Source organism: Dendrobates tinctorius, unplaced genomic scaffold, assembly GCF_039654945.1.
Source record: "Dendrobates tinctorius isolate UK_male_01 unplaced genomic scaffold, ASM3965494v1 ptg000135l, whole genome shotgun sequence".
NCBI classification, from domain to species: Eukaryota; Metazoa; Chordata; class Amphibia; order Anura; family Dendrobatidae; genus Dendrobates; species Dendrobates tinctorius.
This window is the reverse complement of record NW_027361803.1, coordinates 10,433,625-10,451,007: the sequence shown is the minus strand read 5'-3', so window position 1 is coordinate 10,451,007 and position 17,383 is coordinate 10,433,625. Positions and strand designations below refer to the sequence as shown.

General features: G+C 42.7%; 1 protein-coding gene across 1 annotated transcript in view; it reads left to right on the top strand.

The window, feature by feature from the left end:
* Positions 1-17,383, top strand: part of ADAMTS12 (ADAM metallopeptidase with thrombospondin type 1 motif 12) — a 609,414-nt gene that overhangs the window by 333,922 nt on the left and 258,109 nt on the right. The window lies entirely within an intron of this gene.

Genomic DNA, 17,383 nt, shown 5'->3' with positions numbered 1-17,383 from the left:
ATCTCCGACAAAGCGCAAAAGAGATTAAAGGGTGAGGACGGCTTCTCCGAGGAGGGGGCATTTATTTATCCAGTTTCTGTATATACAATGGATGCATTAAAAACAGCTGTAAATGCACATTAGTGATTGGAGGCCGGAAAAATAGTCATTATTGGAAAATCAATGCGGATCCCAATAACATCGGGTAAAAGTCATAAATGGTGCTGTGCGATATACAAGCAACGCCTATAAATAATCCGCCATAATAAAAATCCTGGGGTCATCGTCTCCTCTCAGGTCACCATCCCCGGACTGATAAACCTTGTGGAAGCTGTAATGATGGCTTTAATCGCTTGTCACATAGCTTCCTAGACACATTTATAGGAATAATTAAACATCACATGATATTAAAGGTCAACTCAAATACCAATTATTGAAAGAAAGTGGTGATCATATGGAAACTATGAATGGAGCCGAAACAGCACAGCTCAGTACACTGCATAGTGGCCATGTTAGGTACTGCGGCTCCGCTTACATTCATTAAAATTAAAGCTAAGAGGTTCAAGTTCCAGCACCTATTGTGCTGCCAGAAAGCTTATAAAGAGGATCTATCCATTCCAGATAACATTTGTTCTTTAAGCAGTTTTTTCTCTTGCTTCCATTTGCCAAAACTAAACTTAAACCAAGTTGGCGCAGCAGTTTGAAGCAGTCTCCTATGCTGGCAATAGAACGACTGTCAAAACCATGTACAAAATGTTTATCAGTTTAGAACAGAGACGGACATACTGCATATACAACTATATCATGATGCTGCTCTCGTTTTTTTTTGTGTATTTCCAAGTGTAAATTCTCCTTCTTCAGCTCAGGACATTGACATCTGTCTATGCGCTGTAGATGCCTTCATAGATAGTTAATTATTTGCTTTTGTCGAAGTGGGTTGTTTTTTTTAACAGGATTCAAACTCACCACCTGTAGCATTGCTGACAGAAACTTTAGTATGAGAGGATTTACTCTGCCTAAAGATCTAAAGAATATTCTTCTTCCTTACAGGCATTTTGTACAGGTACCTAGAGTTTAATCTCTATATACCTTTTTATTAAGGGGTAAAATAAAAGTCACTGATATTTTTTCCAATAAAAAAATAATGAAAAACAATTTCACAAGCACATTTATTAGTACACTGTTTAAGTGGCAGAAATCAATTAAAAACACCAACATGTTTGATTTAACTTTAATCGTAATAATCTGTACAATACAGTGAACAGTTTATGTACAGTAATCAGTAAATGGAGTAAAGACTGGCGTGATTTTTTTTTCCTTCATTAAACCCGTAAGAAAGTTAACATGTGTAATACCTATGTATATATTTGGCAAAATTACATTTAAAGGGGTTGAACACTACAGGACAACCCCAGTTTAATCAATTCAGTAACCCATATAAAAACCAGTGTATACTCATCTCCCAGAGCAGCACTGTCTCTGCTGTTCCTGGAGAACTGTTGTTTCTTGTGTCTTCTGCAACAAACTAGTGGGATGTACGGCAGGATTCAAAATCACATCCTGTAGCATTGGAGACAGAAACTTTAGCATTGAGTAACAGTTTGCACTTCTAAGTACAGGAGGATTTACTCTACCTAAAGATCAAAATAGAATTCTTCTTCTTTACAGGTAGATTGTATTGGTACCTAGAGTTGCATCTCTATATAAAATGTACACCCCTATATACCATTCTTTAAAGGGGATGAAATAAAAGTCATAGCTTTTTCCCCTATAAAATTACAATAAAATAATGACAGACAATAGCACATTTAATAATACACTGTTTAAAAATAAATGTAAAAAATCAGTACAAAATTCTGACGTATTTGGTTTCACTATAATTGTAACAACCTGTAAAATACAATAAACAATTTATGTACAGTAATCAGTAAATCAGTAAAAAAAATGTACAACTTTTATTTTTTTTTCATTAAAGCCATAAGAATGTTAACACAAATGTAATTTTGTGAAGTTCACCAGTCCCTTCTGCAATAAAACAACCCCACATCATGATGCTGCCACCCCCCATGTTTCACAGTTGGGATGGTGTTCTTAGGCTTTTCCCTTTTTCCTCCAAACGTAACAATGGTCATTATGCCTAAAAAGTTCAATTTTAGTTTCAGCAGATGACAGGACAGGACATGCCGTCAAAAATTAAGGTCTTTGTTCCTGTGTGTATTTGAAAACATCAATCTGTATTTTTTATGTTTCTTTTGGAGTAATGGCTTCTTCCGGGCAGAGTGGCCTTTCAGCCTATGTTGATGCAGTACTCATTTCACTGTGGATGTTGACACAATCTTACCAGCATCTTCACAAGGACTTTTGCTTTTGTCCTTGGGTTGATAGGCACATGTCAGACCAAAGCACGTTCATTTCTGGGACACAGAACCCGTCTCCTTCCTGAGTGTTATGATGGACATTCCCATCTTGTTTGTACTTGCATTTAATTGTTTATACAGATGATCGAGGCGGCACCTATAGGTATCTTGAATTGTACCCAAGGATGAGCCACAATTCTTTTCCTAATATCTTGGCTGATTTCTTGAGACTTTCCCATGATGCTACACAAAGAAGCAGTGTGTTTCAGGTGTGCATTAAAATACATCCAGAATACATTGAGAAGCTTCCAAACACATGACATCATCATATGGGCAGTCCAGAATTGTTTAAAGGCGTAGTAATCTTAGTGTGTGTAAACTTTTGACTTGCAGTAAGTAATAAAAATGTCTTAAGATATTCCCTCTCATAATTCTGGCATTTGGCAAATATTAATAATTATGGTAATCCTAACTGACCCAAATAGGAAAGGTTTATTCTGATTTCATGTCAGATATTGAGAAAAACATGCAGATGTGTCTTTTTATATAGTGGATGTAAACTTCTGGTTTTAACTGTGTATTCTGAACAATTCTGTGAAATGAGGAATTTATTGAAATGCAGATAAGAGCTGAAATATTTATATTTTCGGCGATGTTCATTTTGTGAAAGACACTTATTGCACTTCACCCGAGGTAACGGCTCTCAGCCGCATCCTCTCATCACTCACTTCTGCTCGTCAGCTCACTCATCTGCTCATTAGAGCTGTCAGTGAGAATGACAGCAATGCTGCAATCACATAATTGGCTGTAAGGGAGCGCCCTCATTATGTCATCAATTGTATTAAGTGGAAATATCACACATGAAAAGTTTCACTTATGTAAAAGAAATGACAAGAAGTAAGAAGATTTCCTCTTCTGACATCCTGAGATGGCAATTATTTCTTAATGATAGATGATGATGTCAGCAAAAAATGATGTTGTGTAATCCACTTGGTCTGGTTCTGTCTGGAGCAGAACAATTCTAAATGAATATTAACCATGGGGAACCACATTACCGGTGCTTTATTGTTCAGGATTTCAAGAGTAATCCATTTTAAGCAATTCACTGGATTGGAAATGATTGTGTCACGTGTGTGTCACATCCTCCTGGGAGATCTGCAGTTAGGCGATCATTACATATTGTGAATCGCAGGCCTGTGTGCTTGGTTTCTCATTTTATATGGACTTTGCTTCTTTTGGCGCTGAAGAGGTTGCTGTCTCTTTCTGTGCTGGATAGATACATGCAGCTCCTTCTCAAAGCTGCTCCTGATCTGCTCATTTCCTCTATCTATAAAAACTGGCCAAACCTTCTCATCTTTGCCTGTGAAAGTTTACTTCCTGGTTTGCTTGAGGTGCTGTGCTGAAGTTGGAGTTTGTTGTTGCTAGATATTGCTGGATTGTTCAATACTGTTTTTGTGTGTGTAGGGGAAGTGGACTGACGTACGGACCTGTCTGCAGTGGGGAGGTAAAGGTATGGTGTGCTTTAGGTGGACTGTTGCATTTATGGATGGGAGACAGCTGGAGAAGGGAAAGATGGGTGTAGTACTACAGTTTGGCCACAAGATGGGAGTAGAGAGTTGTGAGAAATGGACTTAACATCAGCTTATGGCTGCGAAAACACACAGTCATGGGGGGCGGGGTTACAGGAACTCTAGAGGGGAATTCCCAGTGAGAGAGGAGATATAAGAGAGATGTCAGGAACACCGCACTGTACTTGCTCACTGAGCCAGTGCGCGTGTCCTGAGTGTCAGCGCCGGCGTGCAGCCTCCGCTGAGCAGTGACTCACCCGCAATGTAGGGGTACCGGGGTCAGGTACAGCCAGAAAGTACCGGTGCACAGGACCTGTGGATGCTGAAGTTTAGGAAGCCAGCATAGGACCTATGGTCATGTGAATGGTCATGTGACTGCAAGGGGGCGGGGCTTAGCGTCCTGCACACAGAGAAGGAAGAGAACTCTGAGTCCAAGCAAAGCAGAGGTTATGCACAGTACAGACCAGCGAGGTACAGGAGAGATAAACAGATGGGAGGTCAGACAAAGCCAAAGGTCATACACAGGATCACAGTACAGTACCAGGGAGGAGACAGAGCGGATAATCAGGGCCAAGCAGAGATCAAAACCAAACAGACATAGGAGGTACCAGGCAGAATCCAAAGCGATATCCAGGGAACAGACCGAGTCATACACAGAGAATCAAGTAACCAGAACACAGCACAAACACACTCAGGGGTCACCACACAATGCCAAGGGCGAGAGTATAACTGACGGGGATGGGAGCGTCCTGAGGCTATAAGAAGCCTCCCCCAGAACCAGGGAGAGGCCACAATCATAGCCCCAGGTGTGCAGGTAAGCCTGCACCGGGATCACAACCTTTAACCCCAGAAATGCCAGTCATCAGCACTGGTTCCAAACATTAACCCCACGTGTGCGAGTCAAACCCGCACTGAGATCATGACAAGAGAGAGTTCTAGAAGGGGTCAGTCCAGGGAGAGGAGCTGAGGAGAAGAGTAGACCTAAGGAAGAGAAGTACAGTGGAGAAGCTCCAGAGGGGACTGACATCTGAGACAGTCGGGGGGGGTGGCCTTGACAAGAGAAGCCGCAGACGGAGAGACAGTAGAAGCCGCAGACAGAGAGACAAGAGAAGCCACAGACTGAGAGAGCCTGGAGGTACCACAAGACGGACGGACTCGGGCAGGTGAAGCACTGTAATGGTAGGCCTAGTGCAGCTGCAGTGAAAGAGCCGCGAGGGCCGTCATACAGAAGTAAGGGGGAAGTGAAGGTAGCCGGGCTTGTGTGCGGAGAGTGTCTAACTGCTGCTGTATGTTGCTGTGGTCGTCAAGAGGACGGCCAATAAAGAGGACCTGTTGGACGCACTTAAGTCTCCGTCTCAGTCTGTTCGCGGCGGTAAGAGGACAACCCCCCCCAGCCGGTCACCTTACTGCATGTGTTTGCTTTCTCCATTATCCAATTCTCTTTTTATCCTTCCCTTTATTCCTCTCTACCATTGGTGAGTGTTTTGTTTGGAAGTTGCTTTTTGCTATCCCTGTTTCTTACATGTTTATACACTAACATATCTGTCCTAGGACTCCTGTGGGAGAGGACAGCTTAGGGTAAACAGTAGAACAGTAAGGCTGGTGGCCCAAACCTCCTCACCTTTAGAGGTACCTTTGGGAGCATGGATATTTAGGGCCCCAGCTCTGGGGACAGTGCAGGGCACCTTTCCCTAATAACGAACAGTCACAGCATGACAAACTGTTGGACCATCAGACCAAGAGACATGTGTTTCCTTAATTTCTTCTTATTCTTCCTTTGGCCAGGAAGCATTGAATGAAGCAGCAGGTTGCACATATGTCCTGACACACGAGCACCATTCACGCCTATGGCCATTATGAAGATCTTAAGCTCCAGATACTTTGAATTAAGCAACAGAGTGAATGCACAACCTATCACTCCATTTAATGACTCTGGAGAACAATGGAAGAATGGGAGATACAAGCCCTCGACTATGGTGATAAGTGTAGCTCCAGTGGATACATGATAACTTGCTTAGACCGGAATACCCCTTTAATTTTGATCAATACAACCCCAGTAACCACTACACAATCCCGATGTCCAGGCTGCCATCAGCCATGAGATGAGTCATCGAATGAAGACAGATTATGGTGGTCTCCAATCATTTGAAAAATTGAAACCGTAGGCGCTTGACCGTCATGGTCCTGAACAATGTCTTCTTCTAGCTCCTGACATCTTCAGTGCTAATATTGTCATGATGTTGCGACTAGTGATGGACGAAACCCTCGATGTTCAGGATCGGCGGGTTCGCCCGAATTTTCTGTAAAGTTCGAGTTCAGGGCTGGAGATGATGCGAACTTGCGTCCGAATCCCGAACTTGAACTTTACAGATATGGGCCATTCTAATTATACTTACCTGTCCAGTGATGTGTCCTCCCATCCAACAACGCATCCTCCCATCCCGCTGTCTCCCGGCCGCATCTGCTTCCGGGACTGCTCATTAACTGCCGACAGTATTCAGTGCACTCGGCAGTCTTTGGCTTTTTCCGGCAGTGTTCATGCAGTGACGTCCCATGGAAACCCGTGTTTGGATCTTTGTGACCGAACACTATGTGTTCAGTATGGTCCCGAACTTTACAGTTCGGAATCGCCCATCCCTACTTAAATGACTTTACCATGAGTTGCAATGTTATGACAAACGATGGTACTAGTCAGGAGCCAAAAGGAAACATGACCAGGACAGATGAGTGGCACCAGACCATAAAATACACCAAAATGGAGTGAGGCTCTTCGACAAAACCGGCAACACTGTCGTTACCAGCTTGACCTTTTTTTTTTATTATGGACAGCTTATCAATCACGGACAGAGAATCAGTTACGTCACTAATTAATTTAATGATATGTGTGACAATAAATTGCTCTTTTAAAAAAAAATTGTTTTATAGTGTCACACACATTTTGCATTGGTGGCCTAACACTATTATTATTATTCATGCTTGTACGGGGGAAGCAAAGCTGAACATAGGGATTCTGAAAAATACAGTAAAACCTGCTTTTTCACTGCCAAGAGATCAGGTTTTGGCTGCAGATAAAAAGCAGCAAAAAAAGCGACATGTGGATAGAGCCTTAGGGGTTTTACAGTAAATTTTTATAAATCAAAAAAAGCATTTTAAAAACTGATTCTACATTCCCTTTAGGGTGCATTAGTCAGTTAAGTCCTTAGATACAACCATTAATATATTCTGAATTACTGAAGCATGTTTCTGCCTTTCATTACAAAAATCCCTCTCCAGTTTCAGCTCTTATAACATCCAGTGGAGAAAATAATTACCAGCATTTTATTCACCTATTCAAGCATCCATGCTGTGTGTACAACCAGACATTGCGCCGGGCCCCAAGGACCATGGCTGCAAAGGACGTTCATATGTAGAAGAGAAAGTGAGGGGGGGAATTCAGTTATTAATGATGGCTATTTGCGATGTCGCCATACTGTGACATATGTCGTTAATAGGGTCCCATTAGGATAAAATAATTGTTATATACTCCTCATGTCTCCCATCCTATTCCATACAGTTTTAAAAAAGCATCTGTTCCCTTCTGGCCCAGCATTTGCCGAAGGACATTATTTTGGAAAATGACTGGTCAATAAAGTTATTATGGGTTTACCGAGACAGAGAGGAGCCAGAAGATTCCAGCATGTGATTTCTCCTACTCCTGCACTGATTAAAAGCACTTCACCTTCATATAAAATGGAGCAGGTTTATTTTAGCAGTGCAGGGGTTAATCTGCTCAGTTGAGAGCTCCTGGAAGAGCTTTCCTGCACTAAGGCTCTCAGCTGTGCAGTGTTAGTCACTCCCATCTCCTTTATAATCTGGGTCCTGGCTAGCACTCATTGTCAGAATGGCTGGAGGTTGTTGGTGATTGTTATTGGAGAAGGCGGTTGGTGGGTTTATCTGTGACTGTTGCTAGGTTTTGTGTTTGATAATTTCCTTCTCCTACTTTGGTTCAACCCCATCCTCCACTCCCCGGTGCATTTCTCTGTTATATGTGTGTGTGTATAATTTGTAAGGAATTTTTCACTATCCCTGTTCGTATTACCTTGTTAGTCTGGTTGGTGTATTACGGTACACCACCACTCCCCCTCGTCCCTGGGTGGGGGAAGGGTACAGACTGAGGGTGGATTCAGGAGCTAAATCAAGGTACGTGACCCCGGCCATCTTCACCATCAGAAGTAATCCGAGGAACGGCAAGAGCTGGGGCACTCCTAGCGTTAGGGACCGGGAAGGACCCCTGGTCCTGGGTCACCTGGCAACAGAGCTGTGACAAAAGCCTTACGGCTCTTTATTGGCATACTGTCTTTGCACAGTTGTGAAGCATTATATCTTTTTTTTTACTATCCGTATAACTGCACAATATTTTTTTTTATTTACTCATTTCATTTTTGCATCACCATTACTGAGAGCGATTACTTTTTTAATTTGCTGTCGACCTATGAGGGCTGGGGTTTTTTTTTAAAGATAATTGCATTTATTAACACTACTTGGGGGCTCACAACAACTAAAAAATGTACTTTCTTAAATCGTTTTAGGAGGAATTTTAAAAAGAAAAAAAGCAATTTCACCTTTATTTATTCAGTCACATGGGGATTGCTTTCGGCAAATTTCCGCAAGTATGGAACGTAAGTAACCGTCCTTTCCGGTAGCTTACTAGATTGGACGCCCCTTCCTCCTCAGTGCATCACGAGACGCGGCGTCGACTATACGTGCTACAGTAAGGTGTGCGCAACTAAGGGCTCATTCAGATGTCTGATTTTTTTTTTTTCTTCACGTACAAGAAAATTGGACCAATTATTCTGATCAGAGTTTAATCACAGTTGATCAGAGTCTGGTCTGAGTATCATCTGATTTTTTTCATGCATGAGAAATTTAAAAAATTCTCTACCTTCTTCCTTATGACAGTCCGTGAAAATTGGATGTCATCGGGGTGCGGTGTAATTTTTTTTCACAGACCCAATGACTTGCATTGCCGATTTTCATCCGACCTTCAGATCAAAATCGAACGTGTCTCTGATATTTGTCGCGGATCACTTGGCATATTCCAAAATGGAATATAATAGGAACTAGCTTGGCTCATGCAAAATTTTTGCACATTGGTCGTCGGGGGGGGGAAGGCAATTTCAGAAAAGGCAAGCTGTCAAATGTAAATGTATTTCATGAGATGATGAATACAGACAGGTATTTATATATGTAGATTGGTAATACAATAAATTGGTTTGATAAGTAGAGGCCAAAATATGTCTTCCGGTTGTGGTGCCACCTGCAGGTCATTGTGCCTTTCTGCAGGTTTATGAAAATGAATGTTTAAACTGCATTAAGTGATAAAATCGTGTTTGTTTGGCTGTTTTCTTGCTGAAGGGAGCAAGTTTACCTTTCAAATGGTGTATCATGTATGCGTGTGGGGCGAAGTCATCAGCGCAAATGTGTTGGTAGTGTGCTTTGGGGTACTGTGGTGCCACCTGCAGGTCATATTTCCTTACTGCAGGTTTATGAAAATTAATGTTTAATCTGTATTTTGTGATCAAATTGTCGATGTGTGGTTTGTTTGGCTCTTTTCTTGCTGAATGGAGCAAGTTTACCTTTCAAATGGTGTATCATTTGTGTGTGTGGGAATCACCGAAAAACAGTGTTTAGAAATAATAGAATAGATATTTATATCTTGCTATAAACTGCAAAAATAAATATACCTATTGTCACAATAGAGAAAGTGCTTAGTATATACAGTAGATGGTATAAAACTAGCACGAGAAATCCATATTTCTAATGTCCATATCGCACATATCAATATTGCACATTGCCCACTGACTTTGTATAGTCACAAGAACAATAGATGTAACACTGAGTATCACGGATAGTGAATACAACATATTAGGACTAATGTGCAGATAGATGGCAAAATACAAGAAAAGAAAAAACTGTGATTGTGTCACACTCAAGGTTTCAGCCTCAGTGCCTAGTCACCCTGACGCGCGTTTCACCTCACTTCTTCCACCCCTGTGTCAAGGAGGGGGGTGGTCATGGGAAGCTCGTGAGGACAGAAAGCACTGTCATCCGGTTTAAATGAGACTGATTGCCGAGTCAATACAGTGCCAATGCCACAAAGACGCCCTTACGCCGACTCCAATGCCCTGTATGTATACAAACGTAACCAGGAAAGTTCCCAACATTAATGGGTGGATAACAAGGAAAATAAATGTTTCAAATAAATACATATGTATAAACAGGAAGATCCCCCTTCTAGTGATTGTTTATAAAGTGGTGAACTATACACCAGTAACTTAATATCCTGTGTAGGAGTTATGGCGATATGTGATATAAATGGGAACAAGTGATAAAGACAAAAGAATCGGATGGATCCGGAACTAACAGAGAGCTCCAGTGATCCCAGCCATGATCTATTGGAAAGAGCTTGTAAGCACTGCGCATGTTCTGCCTCCGCATGAGCTATAAAGAGTAATAAATTTTAAAATAATTGATAACAAGTATATTGCAACGTTGGTTACATTTACAAACACTTTGCAAGTTAACACATAAAAGAACATAAAACGTAACCCTATAAATTTTTCACTTTCTACCTTGTGGCGAAATGGAAGTAATGTGTTTCCTCTACATAACCTACATCAATATTATCAGAAGGGTCAGAGTAACCCCTGCAGCATCACAATCACCAGCGAAACACAGGAAAAACTGTGGACAATCGCCAATCAGAAATTACGGATATAATCTTCCGATAGTTACTTTCTTTGGATTCTATCGTATCTATTATTCTCAGCAAGTTGCTAAATAGTTGTGAAACATAACGACACCATTACTCATTCTACCCGTCCGCACCACGCCGGACCATAAATGTCTATTTATTATTATGATTACATTTCATGTACGATTCTCAGAATTTCTGAGGTTTATTTTCCTCTTTTTATTTCATTGTATCCGCTGTGAATGTTCAATGTCCAATTATCTTCCTGCAGGTTTATGGTTGTTGAACTCCAGGGGATGTGTAATCCCATAATATGTGTGTAACGATAATTCACATAAATAATTAAATGTGTCAAAAAGAAAAAAAATCATCTCAGTATTGAGACGATATGTGTCTCACGTGAGGAAGAATGAATTCCTTCTGTTTGATTTTATGGTCCTCTGAGTCCTGCCTTGGATGGTGTCACGATGTGACTTGGCCCTGTATGACGCGACCCGAATATCGGTCAGTCACTAAAACAACCAAGACAGACAAGGGCACACCAGGGACACAATTACAACAGTGGGCCCTGCGATAGGGAACGGGGAAAGGGACACCTCCTGTACTCTCCTGAGGCTGTGTCCCTGAACTAGCCTGACGTCCTTATACGGCTTCTTTCAAACCATCGCCAACCAGGATACCTCAGCCCTCACTCACCCTGCACCTATCCCTCAGTAGGGAATTGGTAAGTGCGGACACTGGTCCCACCACTGAACTAATACAGCACAAGGGAAAATAACAGACAGGGAAAAACAAACAACTTAGCTTTCTCTGCTGCCAATGCTCCGAGGCAGCAGAGTAAGGCACCCGAACTCAGCTTTCAGCAGAAACACCACTGCTCCAGATAAACTGCAAAAAGCACTGCTCCATATAGCTCCTCTCTTCTCAAAGGTTGGTTTGCAAAGGACCTGCTGTTACCAACAGTCAGCTGGTGTACCAGGTGACCTTATATAGGAAGATGGGAGTGGTCTCTACCAGCAGACTAACTAGACATGTAGTAACACCAGCGGCCATCGGGGGGAAAAACTGACATTAACCCCCGATGGCCTGAAAGGAAAAAAGTTTAAATCAGAGTAGCCCAATCTGACACAGATCCAGAAATGGATTGTGACAGTACCCCCTTACAATGAGGGGCCTCTGGACCCTCAACACCGCACCTCACCGGAAAACCACCTACAATGAGGATGCCTAGATCCACCAGAGTTCACCTCAGCCACCACCTGACTCGCAGGTTGATGGCAAACGCATGCTGATGGAAGTGACAATAATGTATGCTCCAGAGGTGCCACAAATCTCTAGAGTGCCGACCTGGGGAATGAGTTGTATATGGGCATTACCGGGGCTAACTCCAACTAGTAAGTCTCCCGGCCGAGGATGTCCAACATCCGATACGGCCCGATCACCCGAGAACTCCAGACCCCAGCAGCACACTTCAACAGGATGTTTTTGGTGGACACCCATATGTACTCATTCACACACACGTCCGGACCTGAACGTTTATTGTCACACACACGTTTGCCACAAGACGGTGAACTCTTCAAGGAACTGACAACAGAGGCAACCCCCTGTGTCACCACACTCACACCCCCACAACTCTGAGAGGGAACCACCACCCTCCTCCGACCCCTCCTCCTACGAGGACTCCGACACTCAGGGTTAGCTTCTCCCTGGCAGCACCTCTGCTGCCCTCACTGGAGAAGAAGGGGACGGCTGTAGAATGACGGCAGAGACAGTAGCCCCTAGGCAGCAGCCCTCACATGACTGACCCCAGCCGACTACTTCCCTAGCCCGCAATTACCGGGTTGTGTTTTTTCAACCAAGGGAGGCCTAAAACGATAAGTGATGGCATTCCCCCCAAGACGTAGCATGACAGGGACTCATCATGATGGTCTCTACCAGCAGACTAACTAGACATGTAGTAACATCAGCGGCCACCAGGGGCAAAAACCAATATTAACCCCCGATGGCCTGAAAGGAAAAAAGTTTAAATCAGAGTAGCCCAAACTGACACAGGTCCAGAAATGGATCGTGACAGATGGTGCCATCTGTAAGTGCCACCACCTCCACCATATAGTGCTCGGTCATGAGCTTTACAAACGGTGATACCAGGACAGTACGTAGATAAGCTGCACATTTTTGGGACGAACAAAAAGATTTGCATTACCCTGGTTAGGAATCCACCGTTGTACACCACTGCAGCTGGACCAGGGCATGGCGACCTTCCTTGGCTGATCGAAAGCAAGTTTAGGAGGATAAGATCACCAAAAGGCCTAAAGTTACAGATTACACTTTTACTGTGTATTTGAGACCAATATATATGTATATTCATCTTTTACATTTTAAAAATTGCAAAAAGGAAAATGGGCAAATTCAAAAGTTTGGGCACCCTGCATGGTCAGTACCTAGTAGCACCCCCTTTTTACAAGTATCACAGCTTGTAAACGCTTTTTTAGTAGCCAGACAAGAGTCTTTCAATTCTTGTTTCAGGGATTTTCACCCATTTTTCCTCGGAGAATTCCTCCAGTTCTGGGTTGTCTTGCTTCCTCTGCTATTTTGAGGTCTAGCCACAGATTTTCAATGATGTTCAGATCAGGGGGCTGTGAGGGCCATTGTAAAACCTTCAGCTTGCGCCTTTTGAGGTCGTCTATTGTGGATTTTGATGTGTATTTAGGATCATTCTCCATTTGTAGAAGCCATCCTCTTCCTCTTTTCACCTTCAGCTTTTTACAGATGATGTCATGTTTGCATCAATAATTTGTTGAAATTTCATTGAATCCATTCTTTCTTCTACCCGTGAAATGTTCCCCGTGCCACTGACAGCAACACAACCCCAAAGCATGATTGATCTTCCCCCATGCTTAATGGTTGACGAGATGTTCTTTTCATAAAATTCTGTCCCCTTTTTTCTCTATACTATACATATCTGTGATCATTGTGGGCATAGAGTTCTATTTTATCCTCATCGGTCCAGAAGGCTTGTGTCTAAAATGTATCAGGTTTGTTTAGATGTTTTCTTTTGTAGACTTCTGATGCTGAATTTTCTGGTTAGTGACTGTGTCCTAGCATTACAAGACTAGCTACACGATATGAGGGTCACCCCTGAGTGTTCTCCTGATGATAACCCCCATCATGTTCTGTACAGATTATTCCATGATGTCATGAATGAATTGCAGCGTTAGCCCTTTTGCTCTATGAGGTTAAAAAATTTCTGTACCCCACAGCGGAGCACCAACACACCGCAGCTTTACAGTCGGAGTCTCTGAGGTAACACGACGTAGAGGTCATATAGTTTATCATTTCATACCTGTCCATCAACAATTCTGTCTCCTGCTCACAAGTCCGGATCATAGTCACAAGAAGAGCTGCAATCAGCGACACAATACAGACAGTGATACTGTACGAGCCAAGCTGCGAGCACTGACTCCGACTGTAGAAATGCAGGACTAGTCACGGTGTCACGCAGGACAGAAAGATCAACACCACATGATCCAGACTCAGGAAGAAGGAAGCGAAGAGGAGGAGGAGCAACAGAGAACAAGAGGGGAGAAAATGTAACCAAGGAGGAAAGTGATACACTGGAACAGTGACTGCACCAGCAGAATAGTGAGCGCAGCTCTGGAGTATAATACAGGATGTAACTCAGGATCAGTAATGTAATGTATGTACACAGTGACTGCACCAGCAGAATAGTGAGTGCAGCTCTGGAGTATAATACAGGATGTAACTCAGGATCAGTAACGTAATGTATGTACACAGTGACTGCACCAGCAGAATAGTGAGTGCAGCTCTGGAGTATAATACAGGATGTAACTCAGGATCAGTAATGTAATGTATGTACACAGTGACTGCACCAGCAGAATAGTGAGTGCAGCTCTGGGGTATAATACAGGATGTAACTCAGGATCAGTAATGTAATGTATGTACACAGTGTCTGCACCAGCAGAATAGTGAGTGCAGCTCTGGGGTATAATACAGGATGTACAAAACACAGACTAAGGGCAGATAGATAATAAATATAGTGCCTTGTGAAAGTATTCAGCTCCCTGGAACTTTTCAACCTTTTCACACATATCATGTTTCAAACATAAAGATATCAAATGTAGATTTTTGGTGAATAATCAACAACAAGTGGGACACAATTGTGAAGTTGAACGAAATTTATTGGTTATTTTAAATTTTTGTGGAAATTCAAAAATTGAAAAGTGGGGCGTGCAATATTATTCGGCCCCTTTAACTTAATACTTTGTTGCGCCACCTTTTGCTATGATTATAGCTGCAAGTCACTTGGGGTATGTCTCTATCAGTTTTGTACATCGAGAGACTGAAATTCTTGCCCAATCTTCCTTGGCAAACAGCTCGACCTCAGTGAAGTTTGATGGAGATTGTTTGTGAACAGCAGTTTTCAGCTCTTTCCACAGATTCTCGATTGGATTCAGGTCTGGACTGTGATTTGGCCATTCTAACACCTGGATACGTTTATTTGTGATCCATTCCATTGTAGATTTTACTTTATGTTTGGGATCATTGTCTTGTTGTAAGACAAATCTCCGTCCCAGTCTCAGGTCTTTTGCAGACTTCAACAGGTTTTCTTCAAGAATGGTCCTGTATTTGGCTCCATCCATCTTCCCATCAATTTTAACCATCTTCCCTGTCCCTGCTGAAGAAAAGCAGGCCCAAACCATGATGCTGCACCACCATGTTTGACAGTGGGGATGGTGTGTTCAGGGTGATGAGCTGTGTCACCTTTACGCCAAATATATCGTTTGGCATTGTTGCTAAAAAGTTCGATTTTGGTTTCATCTGACCAGAGCACCTTCTTCCACATGTTTGGTGTGTCTCCCAGGTGGCTTATTGCAAACTTTAGGCAACACTTTTTATGGATATCTTTGAAAAGAGGCTTTCTTATTGCCACTCTTCCATAAAGGCCAGATTTCTGCAGTGTACGACTGATTGTTGTCCTATGGACAGACTGTCCCACCTCAGCGGTAGATCTCTGCAGTTCATCCAGAGTGATCATGGGTCTCTTGGCTGCATCTCTGATCAGTCTTCTCCTTGTTTGAGATGAAAGTTTAGAGGGACGGCCGGGTCTTGGTAGATTTGCACTGGTATGATACTCCTTCCATTTCAATATGATCGCTTTCACAGTGCTCCTTGGGATGTTTAAAGTTTTGGAAATTATTTTGTATCCAAACCTGACTTTAAACTTCTCCACAACAGTATCACGGACCTTCCTGCTGTGTTCCTTGGTCTTCTTAATGCTCTCTGTGCTTCAAACAGAACCCTGAGACTATCACAGAGCAGGTGCATTTATACGGAGACTTGATTACACACAGGTGGATTATATTTATCATCATTAGTCATTTAGGACAACATTGGATCATTCAGAGATCCACAATGAACTTCTGGAGTGAGTTTGCTGCACTGAAAGTAAAGGAGCCGAATAATATTGCACGCCCCACTTTTCAGTTTTTGAATTTCCCAAAAAATGTAAAATAACCAATAAATTTCATTCAACTTCACAATTGTGTCCCACTTGTTGTTGATTCTTCACCAAAAATTTACATTTGGTATCTTTATGTTTGAGGCATGATATGTTGAAATAGGTTTATAAAGTTCCAGGGGGCCGAATACTTTCACAAGGCACTGTAGATAACAGATAGAAAAAATAGTTAAAAGCAGCACCAGTGGGTATAGGGCTCAATGACTAATAGGTACATACCAGTCCTTCCAGATAAATCAAATAAAGTTGAAGCAGCACGCCATAGATCAAACATAAGGTGCTATTTATTAGCCCATGTGGTGACGTTTTGGTCCACATGAATGACTCCGTACATTGGAGCTGATTGATGTTGGGTGACAGCCTTAGTAAATCCATCACCGCTGCCGCTCAGTTTCTGAACCTAATGCTGTTATATTATTTCTTTCTCCAGCTAACCTCTGACACATTAAATTCTGCATAACTGATTGTCAGACTCCATCCTGGTGCTGAAACAAGGGCCGGGCCATGCTCTCCGGTAGCAGAGCGTTAGCTCGGGTTCCCCTGTATGAGATGAGGAGAACGGTCATTTTGGATCTTCCTATTAAAGGGAATCTGTCACCTATTTTTGGGCCTATGTGATGCGGCCACCGCCATCAGGGGCTTATCTACAGCATGCTGTAATGCTGTAGATAAGCCCCCGATGTAACCTGAAAGAGAAGAAAAACAAGTTATATTATACTCACCCAGGGATCCGGTCCGGCCCAATGGGTGCAGCGATCCGGTCCAGTGCCTCCCATCTTCTATTGATGACGTCCTCCTCCTTACGTCTGCCGCGGCTCCTGCGCAGGCGTACTTTCTATGCCCTGTTGAGGGCAGAGCAGAGTACTGCAGTGCGCAGGCGCCGGACCTCTGTGACCTTTCCCGGCGCCTGCGCACTGCAGTACTTTTCTCTGCCCTCAACAGATTTAAGGTTACATCGGGGGCTTATCTACAGCATTACAGAATGCTATAGATAAGCCCCTGATGGCGGTGGCCGCATCTCATAGGCCAAAAAATAGGAGATACATTCCCTTTAATACCTCGATCCCATTGAAGAAATATTTTAGTGTCAATCTTCTCGGCTGTTCTTTCCTCGCTGCTCCAGCGCCACGTTCTGATTTTCCTTTATTTTTTTTTAAAGCAGAGACATCATTTACATCCATGTGAGCAATACAGCCAATCACTGTCC